Source organism: Triplophysa dalaica, chromosome 10 (assembly GCF_015846415.1).
Source record: "Triplophysa dalaica isolate WHDGS20190420 chromosome 10, ASM1584641v1, whole genome shotgun sequence".
NCBI lineage: Eukaryota > Metazoa > Chordata > Actinopteri > Cypriniformes > Nemacheilidae > Triplophysa > Triplophysa dalaica.
The window spans coordinates 12,915,487-12,932,225 of NC_079551.1; the positions used below are offsets into that span (position 1 = coordinate 12,915,487).

At 40.6% G+C, this 16,739-nt stretch overlaps 1 protein-coding gene across 15 annotated transcripts in view; it reads left to right on the top strand.

Moving 5' to 3' along the window:
* The window catches only part of ptprsa (protein tyrosine phosphatase receptor type Sa), a 156,271-nt gene that overhangs the window by 34,553 nt on the left and 104,979 nt on the right, over positions 1-16,739 (top strand). The window contains exon 1 of one of the 15 annotated variants that reach the window (XM_056758616.1): positions 4,997-5,368. The exons of the other annotated variants lie outside the window; for them this stretch is intronic. The gene's annotated coding sequence lies outside the window, so the exon portion shown is untranslated. Of the gene's footprint in view, positions 1-4,996; positions 5,369-16,739 lie in introns of those variants that run through there. 15 annotated transcript variants of the gene reach the window in all.

Consider the following 16,739-nt stretch of genomic DNA (forward strand, 5'->3'; position numbering starts at 1 on the left):
GTATTTCTATTGTACGAAAGAGTTTAGATCTACAGTATGTAATATCTCAGTTATTTCGCTGAGACTTAAATGGAGAGAAAATGGAAACAATTTCTTTTGCATCTCAGATGTTTCTCCTGCAAAATAGAGTCAAGAATGTCGCCATTAGAGTTGGAGAAGAGATGACAACAATGTGTTAAACTGAACTCAGATTTGTCAAGTCTGCAATCAAAAGTCAATATGATTGAAAGTCTCAATATGAACTTAAACATTTCTCATCAAATTCACAGAAGAAACATCTGAGATGGTATACAAATAAGAATCTCCTTCACTATGCAACAAATGCCCTCTTTAATGCATTATCATGAGGGAAAAATGGTCGTTCTTCATTGATTTTGGTTCTTAAGTAATGGAGAACTCTATTAATATAACATCTTTTTTGCAGATGTATCCATTTGATTTGCCTTTTCAAAGCAAAAGTACGATTTTCTGTTTTCGCTTTCGTCCACCTCGTATGACAGAAAACCATGTGTTTTTTATTTTCAGCATTGTGGTGTACATTTGCACTGCAAAAAATGACATTCTTAAGTAGTATTTTGGTTTGTCTTGAATCTCTTAAAATTCTTGCATCAAGATGCATTTTCTACAAGAGCAAAATGACTTGTTTTTAGACCAAAAATATGAAATTTCAGTGAATTTGTCCTTAAACCAAGCAAAAAATCTGCCAATGGGGTAAGAAAGCAATCTTGAATTAAGGTTTTTTCTTAGTCACTAAATTCAAGATTATTTTTCTTACCCCATTGGTAGATTGTTTTGCTTGTTTGTAGCACAAATTCACTGACATGTCATATTTTTTGTCTAAAAACAAGACAGGCCATTTTGCTCATAAAGAAAATGCATCTAGGTTCAGTAATTTTTAGCCATTTATACTGTGAAACAAGACAAAATACTAAGTAAGAAAGTCATTTTTTGCTGTGTGCAGGGTTGGACGGCAGTCGCTGGGGGTTCGACCAGAGATTTGGACGTGTCCTATGCTCTATTGATGTCCGTGGTGAAATGTGTTCGCTGTCGTGCTGATCCGGGTTTGAATGGTGGAGATCTTGTGTGCCAGACTGAGTTAAAGATGGTTGAGGGCACATTGCATTGTGGGCAAATCCTTTTCTTCTATGACTGGGTCTCTGCAGGCGTGGGAGACTCGGATACAGGGAGCTTGTTCGATTCAGCCCACCGTTGTGTACACGGGCAGACACAGACACACACAATGTTGGTGTAGATTGTAATATTATTTTGCTTTTGTCATTTCTTTTGTCCGGATGATTTACAGTATAAATGTAAAATAGTTTGCAAGCTGTGTAAGCCATTAAAGAAATCTATGTTATTAAATATAAATACATATGGAAATATATGTTTTAATATTGATAAATCAGTAAAATTTGACATTCTTTGTTGCTTGATGCCCATGCTCTATGAGAGAGAGAGAGACTTCATAGCTCTCTTTATAAAAGCAGTCAATGGTGGTGCTATAGACTGTGTGTATGTCAGGTTGGAGCTGATATCCGTTGATGAGATTCTCTGGATGGCAGGCGGTGTGTTTGCACTGCAGTGCTGTGGTGTAATGGCCCTCTGACCCGCTGGGTAAACACAACCAGAGAGCCGCTGCCTCCAAATAAGGCCAACACATCCAGAGAGCTGCCATCCCTCATGCTCCACTCCACTCCCTCTCTCCAGTTCTGCTTTCTTTCCGTTGCCATCTTTTTATCTTTCTCTCGCTCGCCTGCCTTTTCTTACTGCCTTTTTATTAAAGGAACAGCGCCTGAATTTAAATTCTGTTGCATTACTTGCCCTCACGTTGTTACCAATCTGTTTTTAAATTCTTTGTTCTAAAGGACGGAAGATATTTAAAATCATGCTTGTAACCAAACCTTACCTTGTAACCAGCCACCATTCACTTATCATAGTAGGAAAAATGACAATGGTATTCTTTCCTATAATCTTCAAAATATCTTCTTTCGTAAGTAATTTATAAAGAAATGGCTACTATGGTAGTCAATGGTGACCCAGAATTTCCTTTTTGGTAATGTCACCTATGGTACTCCACAATATGATGAAATTCACACTATTTTGAACAAAACGCAGGTGGGTCTATTTTTTGGGCGAACTGTTCCTTTAAATTTAGGCTCTCCATCTTTTCTTTGTGTTTTTGTAAGACTGTGTCAAACAGAAATTAATTCCCGTGCGCCTACCCCACACAATACCAACTTGTTTACTTTCTGCTCTGAATAAAGAAACATGCCATCTAGAGTCTGTCCTCATTATAATCCTGCAGAAAAACTGACCACAACCTGCATGTGTCATATTTTCTATGCTTTAAACACGCCCCCTGTTTCACTTATCATGAGTGTTTGTGGACGGCATGTCATTCCGAGGACGTTTTGGCACTTGAACCTGCATTTCCAATGGATCTGTGTGCATCTTTTAAAAATCAGTCATATTGAGATTCATCCAGAATCGACGACGCGGTCATGTTTAATATTTATGACAGTGAACGTATGACTTCTTCCTGGTTTCTACACAGTCGATATATAGCTTTGTGTGTGTGTGTGGTACTGTGTGTAATGAATTCATAATCTCTGCAGTGGGTCTTTGTAGATTCCTATCAGGCAGTAGATAGGACAGCCCAGTTGCACACTAATAGCTGTCAGTCTGCCTTCCTTCCTGGGTATGGATCAGTTCACTTTTTAGAAGAACGATACACACACATACGCACACACTCACACTCACACAGACAGAGTGTCTGTGTGTTCAGAAGTTATCCACACAGTGGGTCTGAAGATGAAAGCTGCAGAGTTTTCTGTTGGTGGTGAGAATGCATTTCTGTACTGTGTTGAAAAGTGGTTCCCCCAGGCTCTATGCGAGGGCCCCCCACATTTGATGTGCTTTCCCCCGAAACTTGGCGATCCGGGGCCCCGTCGGTTTTTTTCTCCACCGTCAAACATGCTGAAAGTTTTGAAAGCATCATAGAGAGGCAACTTTTTTGAAAGCAGCTTCAAGGTTTTGCCTCGGAAACAGAAACAATCTTCCATGAATTACACCGAATGTCTGTGTGCAACCGTCTGTCCCCTGGCGGAACGGTATATGAGCTGCACACAGAAACTAATGAAAATGATTCTGATGCTACGATTTTTGTGATATAAATGTTAACAACATATTAGCTTAACATAGGCCTTAACTTGTCTTATGATGAATTAGCCAAGTATTGCTTGTTTATTACATCACCATAATAATAAACATTTTATATAAATATTAATATAATAAAAAAAGGTTGTTGAACATGTCTTCTTATTGTTTCAACACACCACATTTTGCCCTAATTACACTAAATATGTAGGCCTAGCTCATTATATTGTGGACATAAGAGAATGCAAGTCAACCATAACGTAACACAAAAATGAATTGGCTGATTTGCTCAGCCCTACACCGTATAAATGTGACTAAACCAAAGAAAAAACCCAACCGCGCACAGAAGAAAGGCCGTCCTTGTATAGAATGCTCATTATGGTCTTATGGATTGCCGATGTCAAGCGGTAAGTGTTCTTTATCAATTCCCCCGGCGTCCTCAAATGGCTCTCCAGCCCGGTGAAATTTACCACGCCGAGCCTACCGCCACCTGGAGAACGCGGGACTCGATGTGGCGATTTATAAGCCTGATTAAACCAGGCACGTGTGAAGAAGAAACATGAGGGAAATCAACATAAAATCGCAGGGACACTTTACGTGGTATTCCTGCTGATTGGGTCTCGGCTCTTTATGAGGGTACGGATGACTGTGGCTCTCATAGAGAATAATGCGTTTGAACAATACTCCCGGGCTTCTCTGTGCATGGTAGATGAATTATCGCATGTGTTTGGGCGTTGTGTGGCGCTGTTGCAAACCTTGGCTTTAACTGTCCAGATGTGTTTTATGAGAAGGTTTGGTGTGCACATTATGATTTTAAGGTTACCATCAGACTTTTTGTGAAATTATCATTGTAAATCATAGTTCACTTCTTTATTGTCAATTTTGCTTTAATGAGATCTGATTACCACACAGCTGCTGTTGGCACACAAGATCCTGAAGATGGAAACTAGTAATTTTATCTTACAGTAAAGCTGTGATGACTAATATAAAGGCAGATATAAAAAATTGCGAAGTACTGACAAAATGCATGTTATTGTATTAATAATTTATTCCAAATTCTTCAGGCTGTTAAATGGTGACTATATGCGTTTAATTAGTTTTTAGCTTCAACAAATGTGTTAATTGGCTCTTTTTTTAAACGAATAAAGAAGAGTAACTTGTTTTTATACTATTTTATATCATATAAAGCAATTATAAAAGTCCAAGTCAAATAAACCCATTCTAAGTTAGTATAGCATTTTGGTGGCAAATGTGGCTTGTATTTAAAGAGCTACACACGTTTTTGTGCTAATCACATACTAATATCATATTTCCTCCCCCAATTTTTTTTTATCGTCATCCGTACCAATGGAATTATATTCCTCTTGAGAACAATGAAATGTTGGCCTATAAGAAACAATACAATATCAAAGAATACACAATAAACGACAAACCTTGAAAAAAATACGCAAATACGAAACAATGTGCAGGTATTAAAAAAAAGGGCAATAGTGTGAACAGTGTCGAAAAAGATGTTTTTATTAAAATGTTTGTTTATAAAGAAAACATTTTGTTTAAGTATTAAACTATAGTACAGTTTTGGTTAATTTTTAACCACAGCAGCCTATAGTTTTTATCAGTGATATTTGTAAGCAAACTTTTAATACAAATGGTAATGCTTCCTATATATACTTTACTATAAAAAACCTTGTTAATTCTTCATAAGGTCAGTTATTTCCTCCCATGTTAGACACGCTACTACTTTTAGGGGTGGAGAGATTTTCTGTGAGGGTTTCAAATGACACCGGACCCCGAGCACAGCTCATCTCATGGGCTTCGCAGCGTTGACGGGAGCGCGCAAAGGACGTACCCGACTTCACTGGCAGCGGTGGGTGAACGAGGGGGGGAAAGCAAAAGACACCCCCACCGACTGCCCCTGCCCCCTTCCACCTCCAGACCTGAAAGAAAAGTGTGTAATTCAACTGCAGTACGAGCCGGACAGACCGACGTTTAACGTTTAAAGTCGTTTAAATCGCTGCCTCGACCTGTTAACGCGCGGCTGGCTGCAGCGTCGTCGACATGGTACGGACAACCGTTGACTGAAAACTTCGCGTTTTTCTTGGAGTTATTTGGATTTTTGTGACCCTCTTTTTTTACAAGGATGGGACGTTGTGCACTTTAGCGAGGATTTATATGGTCGTGCATCGATCGGGACGCGTTTGGAAAAGTTTGAGTAAGTGACTACGATCGCTGTTTACATTTTTAAGCTCGATTTGACGTGTTTTCTCGTTGATTATTTGTCCTTTTTTCACAGAATTTTTGATTATCATAGACAAAGACGTAGTGTGTAGCGATGAAGAAGTGAAGTAACGGATTTTGTTGAAGGTTTCGATCATAAACTGTTTACTTTTGCGTTTTAGTGTCTTTATTTTTTGTAGTTCAGCATCATTTTCCGTAAGTAAATCAATCATGGTTTACTTCAGTAACCAGAACTTTACTATGGTCTTACTATAGTAACCAATGTCATATTTGTAGTAAAAATTCAAATGGTCGACCAAAAACATGCGTACTTCATTTAAACTTACAAACCCATGATTTGTTTTCCTGTGTGAATTAAAATCGCTTTGGTTTTGTTTAGTGTGTGTGTGCACCGTAACTATAAAGTATGGCGTTGATTGTTGCCGATCTTTCCTCCTTTCGTTGTTTTATTATAGTAAAATGTTTTTGGTACACTGTTTGTAAAACACAGTTGTGCTACAAATATCATGAGTAAACGATCTATAATGTAATAAAATCATGGTTCATTTTTGTAAGGGCTTATCCTGCCGAGAATGAACATCTCAGATTGGTAACATATTTTCCAAATATTCTTTGTGAAGAATGTCACCTTTGGGTCCTTGGTCTGAAAACCTAAACCGCAAAATCTGTATCAACAAAACTTGAGACTTTTGTAAAGTAACCTTCTGTAAGATATGTTAACTTACAGTATGTGTTTTCTTTTTTGGTTAGAAACCAATCTTTAGAGTGTATACTAATAGCTGAAATATTGCTTTTGAGTAAAAAGTTGAGTTGAGTAATGAAGTGTATTATTGACCAACCTTAGTTCGTATTCCACTCGATAGTTTATTGCTCTTGGATTACTAATATTATGTTTGTGTATACCTACTGTGCAATAGTCTGCAAGATATTACAGTACGTTTGCGTTCTGGTAAAAGTTTTTGCTAAAGTGAATGCAGTGTCCAGGTATTGTCTTTAGTCACAGATAATGTGAGGCCATTCATCACTGTAATGTGACTGGAGGGGCCCCAGACCAGAATGAGTCTGGAATGGATTGCTTGGGTTCTGCTTTTAGGAACGGTTAGATCAGAAAGTTCATTTTCAAGACTTTACATTTACTTCACAAGGAACTGTTTATAGCGGTCTGAAAAGTTGTCTTTGTTCTTTGAAGTAGCTAGCTTAGTCGAAACAGACACAAAAAGCACGGGTCAAGTGTGCAGTTGTTTGTGAATGTCACTTTAATTGAGCAATTTCTTCTAATTACTGTCAGATTTGGAGAGATGTTTAAGATAATTTTGTGGGAATTGGCAGTGCTGATACTTGTAGCCAGGCAAACACTGGTATAAACAATAATAAGCTAGATGAGGTAGTCTTATGTCATAATTTTAAAAGAGATTTCACAGGGGAAAGTGCCTTGTGCAAAACTTCGTTTGTTGAGCTAACTTTGATTTCCGCTTTGCACTTTGTCTCACCTTTAGACGAAAAGTTAATTGAATTCAGCCGAGGATATGATTTCTGCTGGAATGTCTTTTGTGTGGTGTCTTCCCTGAGGTTTTAAAATTCATTTCTCCTAAGTTATTCCTTCTGGTGTAATTTTTTTGTGTTACCTATCGCTGTAACCTTTCCCCAAAGAGACTTGCTGGACACACCGTGCCAAAAGAAATAATCATTTTAAACTTTAGAGGGAAGTGTAGAACACTTGAATGATTGCAGCGAATATACACCCTGGTTTGTAGGATGTGTTGGATTTTTTAAAAAATATTTTCTGTTTGTATTTGGATTTAGTTTTTATTGAATCCTGTATTTAAAGACCCCGGAGGCCTTATTTGGCGCAGTATCACTGCCTATTAGGGCTTCACGATAAATCGAAAATAAACCACAAGCGATTTGGCGATTAGCTGCAATGTTTTAATGCGCAGTTTGTCAGTGAAATACTGTTAATTGCAGCTGCATCCAAAAGCCAGAGGGCACTCTCGCACAGAAATTCAAATGCTCCATAGAAGAAGTACCGCGCGCATAACCAGGAAATGCCGTTTTCCTATCTGCGTCTGACCTCATTCTATCAGTTTTTCAAGCCTCCTCAGATATTTTCATGATAAGAAAAGTATATTTATAAGGATGATGTTTGACTGGTGTTGCTTTTTTAAATGCAAGTTTTAAGTAAATCAAACGCACAGGGCTTTCTGATGGAGCAGCACTTCCCACAGATCACAGATCCGGGCTTCACGAACAAGCTGCGCATAAAACATGATCGCAGCCTTTGCGATTTCACAATCTTGCGGTTTAATCACAATTTGAATGGAAATTGCATGGCACTAGCAATGCCAAGGTCATTGGTTCGATTCCAGGGGATTGCACATAGTCAGAAGCAAATGTATGATACAATAGAATGTAAGTCGCCTTGGATGAAAGGGTCTGCCAAATGCATAAATGCTAATATACCAAAAAATAGAATGGCAGCGATATCATACACCCCCTGGTTATTTATGGGTTATTTTAATCTGTATGTGCCAATGTGATTGTATTCATGGATAAAATTAGCAGAGTTTGTGCAACAGTAAAAGCCGTGCAATTATCAGCTTCAGTTTTGAATAGCAAATCCAGCAGTTGCTCTAATAGCAGCTGAGCCGAAGCTCCTCACATTATCAGCTGAAAGCAAGGGGAAGAGAGATGTTCACCGGCGTCTAAACTCTGCCAGCTAATTGTGTATATTCCTCTTAATTTGTCCCGAGTGCTAAATCGGTGCTTCAGCTCACGTTGGGTGCAATTTGTCTGCTGGTAACAACAGACCGAGTGCTGTGCCTTTGAAACGAGCTCTTGCAGTCTTAATGCATCCCGTGATTGCATCTTCTCGTGCAGCCGAGCGGAAGGAGCTGCGGCCTTCCGTTTAGCCGGCACGATTACGTTCCTTCCTTCCATGACCTATGTCACCGAAGGTCAGTCTAGTGGAATTATCCGCCGCTGGTTCGGACCTGTTCCCGAGACCTTGGTGTAAATCGAAACGTTGTTCGTGACAGGCCTCGTTGAAGATGAGCAATAGCCTTTACTCATAGAAAACCTCGAGAAATTATAATAACTGGCTGGCCCGTTCTACAGTCGGTCTGAGCCGGGTCCAGTTCAAGAGCAAGGGTCTTACAGGTTAGGGGTGCAGGGAAGGTAAGACGTCAAGCAACAGGGATTGATCCATCTCGTGCAAAGTTTAATTTCACCTCATGCTTGGCCAGTTGCCTACGTGGGGCTGCAGGGCTGAGTGTCCAGTCTTTCTCGTCCCCCTGGGCTCTCAGTCCTGTAGAGAAGCTGATAAAGCCAAAAGCCACTACCAGCTGGGCCTAAGCTTATACCCCTTCACCGCAAGACTGGATTTCAAGCCAATGATATGCTCCGCTTCTTTTGATGCAGCTGTGATAATGTGTTCATTATTGAGGGAGGGGAGAACATCATGAGTTATACCTCTCGGCCAACCTCTACCACCCCTTTCCCAATCGTTTTGCCGAAGGTCACGAATTACACATGTTGCAAATGAGGACGTACTTGTTTGATTCCCCCAGCCACGATGATTTTTCTGCATGGACTGCTTTCAGCTCTTCAAGTATGATGACCAGCTGGCACTCCAAGTTGATGGGCGTCCCGCCCACCCCCAGGGTGTTAGACAATGCGGATCTGTCATAAACACGCCCTTTTCGGTTTAAATCTAAGTTATGACCCCTGTGAGGTTTTTGAGACTGTTCCCACCCTGATTTCCATGGCTAGAGGTCAAGATAGCCATCTGTGATTGGTCTACTTATTCTATAGTTTGGAATGGTTTATTTATGACCCCCGTTGACCCAGATTGAAGGGTTCAATCCTTATTTGATAGACTTGAGGTGTTTTGACTTCCAGCAAATAACCACAAATGGGCGACTCATAAAACAAACATCTTTAACCATCAGTCAAAATTCAATTGTTTATTAGTGGCACAACCCTTTTGATTATGCGGTTTACTGGTGTAGACTATTTAAAGCTGGTTATCAGTGCTTATCAGAGCTGTTGCTTGGTGAGGCGCAGAGTGACTGTATTTTTCGGGGGTAGACAGGATGTTGATTTGGGACTTGGGATGGTTTTGTTTGGTCTTAGTAGAGGCCATTGGGTTTACAGTGACCCTATAGAATGTTCAGGGCCCGATGGAGGGGCAGTTTTCAGGACGAGGGTCTTTTTCATGTGCTAAAAGCTTCTAATCCTCTGGGCTTTGTATGGGAGCAGAAAGCTTGGGGCAAGATGGGGAAGCCATGGCTTTTTCAGAGTCTGGTCTTTTGTTGCAATTTCGACCAAACCGGGGGACATCTGTTTGGAACGGGGGTAGATTCCCAGCTGACGGGGAGGGGATTGGGCAGCTGGAGGAGGGGCAAAGGACAAGATACATTGCTGGGGATGGTAATCTTTGAGGGCTGATGGATGTGGGTAATTGTTTGTAATGCAAGCATGGAAACACGGGCCCCTGGGAGCCTGGTCGTATTTGTGTGTGCGGATAGAGCGCTGTGTGCTTATGAAACGGACAGTCAAGTGTGGATGGGGTTAAACAGAAGAGCAAATACCTGCCTGTCAATGCTAAGCGTGCTCTTTTAATTGGCAATGACAAAATGGTTTGACAGTGGAAAACTATAGCCTCTAACTAGCACAAATGTCAACATGTGATTAGGCTCTGTTGGAAACCCATTACGTGCCTGAGATGAGGATCTCTTTTTCAATAAAAATCACTTCTCTTTTTGTTTTAGCCGATGCCAAATTAGCATGAGTACTATTTTCCATTTGCTTTTCTTTATTACTGGTTATGAATGTGAATATTTAATTGAGTGAAAAGATGCTTGAATCTCACATTTACAGGTCTAATTTTACCCTTAAAATAAATGATATTTTGCATGAATAGAATAAAGTATTTTAGGGCCATTTTTGCAGCTAATTCCAACTGCACTTTGAAAATTTTTAGGTATGTCATGTTTCATAAATGCATTATGAAATTATATTATTGCATGATTGTTTTTTCATATTAAAGTTAAATGCTGGGCTGTTTTCAATATGTTAAAATATGGTTAAACCCAAATCTTGGGTTATAAATTACCAGAATCAGAGGTCTTTCATAGTCTGTTCAACAGTGCTCAAAATGAAAGTGGGAAATGCAAGTATCGTCACATTTAGTACCGACTGGTACCAAGTTTGGTATCGTGACAACATTGTAACTGTTAAAATTGGTTTTCTGGTAAAATATGATAGAAGATTGATTTTTTTTTCTACTCCTTCTATTATTATAGATTAAAGTGGTCTAAGAAAGTGTTTTCTTCCTTCTGGTAGTTTTTGATTTATAAAAAACAGGCTTGTGTATAAAGCGGAAAACTGCATGTACGTCCCAACTGGCATTTCAATTACGAGACGCTGTAATTATAGGCGTACAGTGTTCTCTGAGCAAACGAGGATGCTTTCTACTCGACTGAGTCAGGGACGCTGCGGATTCTGCGTCAACCGGGCGTAAAAAAACAAGTGCGAGGGAGTTCATTCTCAATCTCTTTGTGGAGATTCACAAGCGCTCCATTCAAGCGAGAGGAAGATATGATTTGCTACGTGCGAGGCAGTACATCCCCCGACCCTGCCCTCGTGCGAGATGACATTTTCACGTGTAAATACGAGGCCTGCAGAGAGCTCGCTGTCCTCGGGCTGATTACATCATTAACTCTGGCTTAATTGCGGTATAGAGCAAGCTGAATATGTTTATTGTATCCGTGGGTGTTAATATACAATATATCACATCTGTCCACCTAGCTGCCAACAACACGCACAGACTCGACGAGACCCCAAATAAAACCTGCTGCGTTCCCCCCCAGCTTCTTTTATATCTAGTTTTCAAGCTGTCAGACCCGAATTGACAAAAGCCCCCTGCAACGGAGAATATAATTGGAAAGCGAAGTAAATCGAAATAAATAAATCAACTCTCCTGTTGTAGTGCAAGTAATCCAGCTTAAATATATAATACCACCTCTGGGAAATATGACAACCTGCCAATGAAGAAGATATTGCTGGTGAAGATTAGTTCCCCTCAGGACAACGTGGCCACCGTTTTTTGTATTAACTTTTTTATAGAAGCGCCTTCGGCCTTTGGTTTTTGTTGCGTTCCAGAGGGTTTGTTTCCCCTTTTTCGATCGTAATAGCCAAGATCATCAATGAGGCGTGAAGCCGCAGCACTCGGCTTTTGTCACGTAAGTGGGGATTTGCAAAGAAACGAAATCCCGCCACTCCTGAGATTACAGGGCCTAATATCACCTTCCCATCTCCTTGTATTAGCTCCATTACATTCTCTGCCTATCCCGACCTTGTTTTGGCATTGACTGTGGATCTTGCGTGGCTTTTTATCTATCCGTCGGGGAAGGATAGGAGCAGAAGGAAAGAGTTGAATCACACACGGCAGGAATGAATGAAGAGATGAATAGCGCGCTATCTTCCGTCCGCCTATTCAGCGTTTGATTGGGTGGGCGATAATGTCAGCGAGCGGCGGGGTGCAGGGCGGATTATAGCGTTGTGATAGTAGAGTCCTGCGCGGTAATACTAAGCTAAGAAGATAGGGGTGCGCTGGAAAAGAAATTCATACGCTTTTTTTGAGATGTGCTAACTAGGGCGACAGGCTTTAATGGAATCATTCTTTCACTTGGGCACGTCATGAAGATGGACAATCTTACTGGTATCTTTTGCCGAGTGGAAATTCTGGGATCGATTAAGCCCATCTGGTTCCGGAGTTATTCTAATGGTGCTTTTGAAGGATGTAGCTGGAAGGTTGAGAAATGCTTACATTAACATTCAGATAAAGCAAGGGTAATTAAAGGAATAGTTTACCCCTAACAAAAAAATCTGTCATTGTTTACCCTTTAAATGCATTGTGAATTCGGTTTCATGTTGATTTTAATGTTAGACCCCCAGGCAGCATGCGTGTGTATATTTTGTGCTAAAACAGCCCGAGATGATCGACACAAATTGGTAATTAACTACAGTGCCTCTTTATTGCAACTCACAATGTGCTTTTGCTTTGCAAACAGTCGACAGAGACGTGTAGCACAGGGCCGCTCTGTTTGAGTTTAGCGAGACCGCTGAGGGTTTGGAAAGTGATGGATGGCAGGCCTTCTCTTTGTTTATCTGTTCGGATATCTGATTCTTATTGCGTGAGAGAGAAAGACGTGAGAAATCAAACTAAATATATTCAGCCTGTGATCTCGAGGTCAAGCAAACATGTTTTTTGTGCGTGCATGCTGATGGATGTTTAGAAAAAGAGGTTTATGTTACACGTATAGACAGGGCTGATGTAGATTAGATTCTATGTCATTTGTATTGTAATTTAGTTAAATAAATTCAAATTAAATGCGTTCGGGGGTTTAATACACCGCAATTAAACCCATAGGTTTTTGCTAAATGTTGTTGTGGACTGCAGACTTCAGTGATCTGGAAATAAAATGAACAGCGTAGCTCTTTGTAAAACCTGCAAACCACAGAATCACCTTTGAATGATCTTAATTGCAAAATTTTCTTGTCATATACTTTATCGTGCAATTAAGTGTAATTCATTTCATTAAATAATTAGTGTAACATCATTAAATTGAATCGCTTGACCGCTCTTATGTATATGAGACACAGCGCTCGTGTCCCAACCCTCGTTTTTACTAAACTTGTTTTCACCGTTGCTGCATTAATGCTGTACGCAGCGTCGCCTGGCGAAACTTTAAAATCGCATTCTATTGAACAAACCGACATGTGAGCAGCATGATGAACGATCAGATTGATAAAATCTTCCGAGCTTCAGAATCGATTTCACGGCCCGTGCCAAACCTGCATCGCGCTCACGCGTGCATACATGCACGCACTCTCGAGTAGGAGTTTTGGCAGCTGTCGATAAAACGCACAGCGCAGGAGATCAGAGGGGTGCTTCGCTTTGTGTCTGCGCTCCTGCGGTCGACCCGGGAGAGAGAGGCCGGGCCAGTTTTATTGCTTTGGTAATAAGATTGAATTTGAGGGGAGGCTGTATTGCAGCGTGTGGAGTCATAGCTGCCCGGTGGGGGATCGGTGCTATGTGGAAACCTTGTATTAATAATCTCTTACTCGATAGATTCTCTACTGGTTGAATATCAGGTCTGTGTGGTGTGTTTTTAGAGGTCATGGTGAAAAAGTGTGGGAAAGGTGTGTTTTGCAAAGGCTCTGTTCTGAAATCTAGTGAGCTGCCTACCTAAGCAGCTGTCTACCAAGATGCCAATTGATTCGTGATTTTAAAATGAAAATGCTCTCAAATTCATATACACATTTAAAATCAACAACATGTATTAAATTATACAGTATTTCTTACAGTAAACTCCCCCCCGGCTTGCCTTCAAAAGTAGCTCACTAGGTTTCGGAGCAGAGCGAAGGAGTTTGTGCCGCTTAGTGATTTATGTGTAATGACAGAGGAATAGATTTCGCTCTCCCTCGGGCGTCTGGCTCATTACACTGTGACCAGTGAACAATGGGTGTATACCTTCCATTTATCTGTTTGTATTCTCCAGCGATGTCCAGCTCTTCCGACCGGCTCGGTTCAGAGTAAAGGGGCGAAGGAGGGAGCAAATACACCCCACATCTAGTCACGCGGGTGCCTGCTCAATTATCAGCGTGCCGCTGATGTTCTACCACCTCCAATATTCTGTCACCTCCTAATTAAAGGGCGTCTAAATTAAGCCCAGGGCGCGCCGAGGCCTGTAGTTTTTCCCCCTTAAGCGAAATAAAGCCGTGGTGAATCGATAGACAAATGCAGCGGTCAAGAAATACTTTAAATGAAGTCATTTTTCTTGCTCAGAGAAGGGAGGTGCTTAACTTACACTATTTGTAGTATACAGTTTTTGAACGTTATGTATCCTTTATTTGTCTCATTGCTGTTTCGAGCTTTGTACCTTATTCTTGAAACGTGGCAGAAAAGTCTGTGTGTTGTATTCATGAGTGTGTGTCGTTTATGCTTGTGTGGTTTATGCCCGTGTGTGTTTTGCTCATGCTTGTGTGTGTGTTTGTGCTGATCATGCGTGTGTGTGTGTGCAGGCGACAGAGTGCATGCTAGCAGGGAGTTCCGGAGTGTTGGGTGTGAAGAGGCGAGAGCGGGTACATGATGCACATTTATCTGAGCTAAAGAGAGAAAACAGAAATCTCTATGATGCAATACTTCAAACGACTGCTTGACAGCACAACGTTTAAAATATACATTTTCGAGGCATAGATCTAAAGTCAAAGTTCTGTTTTTTAAAGAAAATGAGAGCTGAGATGTATGGCGTATTGCTATGTGGTTGCTAAGGTGTTCCAGGTGGTTTTCTGCGTGTTTTTACGCAGTTATTTGTAGGGATGTGCCGGTGTTCGGTAATACGGTACACCACGGTAGTGAAAATGCACGGTAGTGTTATGACAGGCACGTCAAATCAACGTGAAGAAAATCTTTTCCTTTGACTGGATGAAGTAACACTCCATTTATTCTGCATACACATCATACGCGTGCGCAGTCGCGTGCTCTGATGTAAACAGTCTCATGTGGAGAAGAATGTGAGAAGGCGCTGCAGTCCTAAAGGTGAAAGTAGCATTATGTCACATTGGGATGCCACAATTATAGATTTTGTTGGTACGATTATTGTCTGGGGAATAATCACGTTTGCACGACTATGCCGGTTATTATGCATTCATTCATTCTGTCAAATTATTTATAACTGATTTATGATAATGACCATTAAAATATTAAACCATGAATATTATGTAACATTATGTTTTTGACTATGTATGTTAACTACCCTATTGTAAATTGGGCATCTTAAGCTTAATCATCACTATTACATTCGTTCACTTAGTAAAATCTAATATATTTTATCATATTTAATTAAACACCTGACAATTGTTCAATAAGCTGTTCTTTCTATTTACTTCTTATTATTGGTTGATATTTAAAAAGTTATTAAACTTGTTTTGACACTGTAACACTGATATTGGCAAATGTTTTTGACCTGTTTTTGTAATGCATTTCATCACCGTGATACTACCGTCTACCGTAATGAAAGCTTCATCAATTACACTTAAAAATGTACTACCGGCACAAGCCTAGTTATTTGGTAGTTATTTAGTCTTCATTTAGTATTTTAACTCGCAGAAGCAGATATCAGATATCAGATGTTTGTCCTGGTTTTGTTTACTGCAACAAATCTCAGCTCAACCAGGCTCCCTCTGGAAAAACTTAATTTGCGTAAGAGTCATTTAGTGTAAGTGTAACCCCAAACAACGAATTTACGAGATCAACGCGTCCTGTAAAACACAGAGGCTTTTTATAACAGCTGAGAAGCGCTTGGAAGTCAAGGGTGGCATGCTTGTAATTTGCACAAGCTAATATTGTTAGCGTCTAAGTGTCTGGTGAATAACATCTCTGTTAGCTGTGAGGACGAGTCGGCAAAGATTTGAAGCCCTCCTTCAATTTCCAGAAGAGAACCATGCAAAGTATTTTTCGTGTTGTTAAGTGGCTTTCATGTGGCCCTTTTTGTGTTTCTTCTCATGCGAGGGTTGAGCGCGCAACCATCTGAGACCGGCGTTTGATGTCAGTGTGCATGTTGTGAAAGCTCCCTCGCTCCATGTGGGATGTTTGAATCCCATGCTGGAAAGTTGTAACAACTTCGGGAAGCAGCGTGGTGACTTCCTAACCACCTCTGTGGGCGAAGTGAAAATTTGGGTATAAGCTGTACGCAGCTGTAAGTGGAAGTAGCGAGGAAATTGAGTCGCTTTATGAAGAAATACCTCTGATAATGTATTTTGAGTGTTGGTTTGTGGCACGGTTCTCCAGTCAGCGAGTCTTTTAATATTTTTGCACCAAAAGTACTCAAGCTGTGATTAACAGCGTAACTCCATACTGGAATACTATTGACTGCCACAAATACATTTGACTTGTCTTTATTCTGAAACGGAACGATTCTTATAACAGAGCATACCGATAATAATTGGATGTCTAGTGGTTCTGCTCTCAAGGAGAGTTATTGATTTTCATCCACTCTCCTCAGCTTGTTTTTCTTTGTTTTGCCTTTGGATTCCAGCTCGGTGCACAACCCGTTGCGAGGTTTCCGCCTGCTTCTTGGACGGCGTTCAAGCTGGAAAATAGTAACGCGAGTGAATTCGATTGGGAGGACAGAAATGATACTTGTTTAAAAGGCAAGAAGGAAGCTATCATCAGAGGAATGCAGTGTGCCGGAAGGAATTGTGCTTTTGAAGAATGATCTTTGTTGTTGAGGCGATGATGTTGGCATAAACACATGCATGCATGCATGCACGGGCTGCAC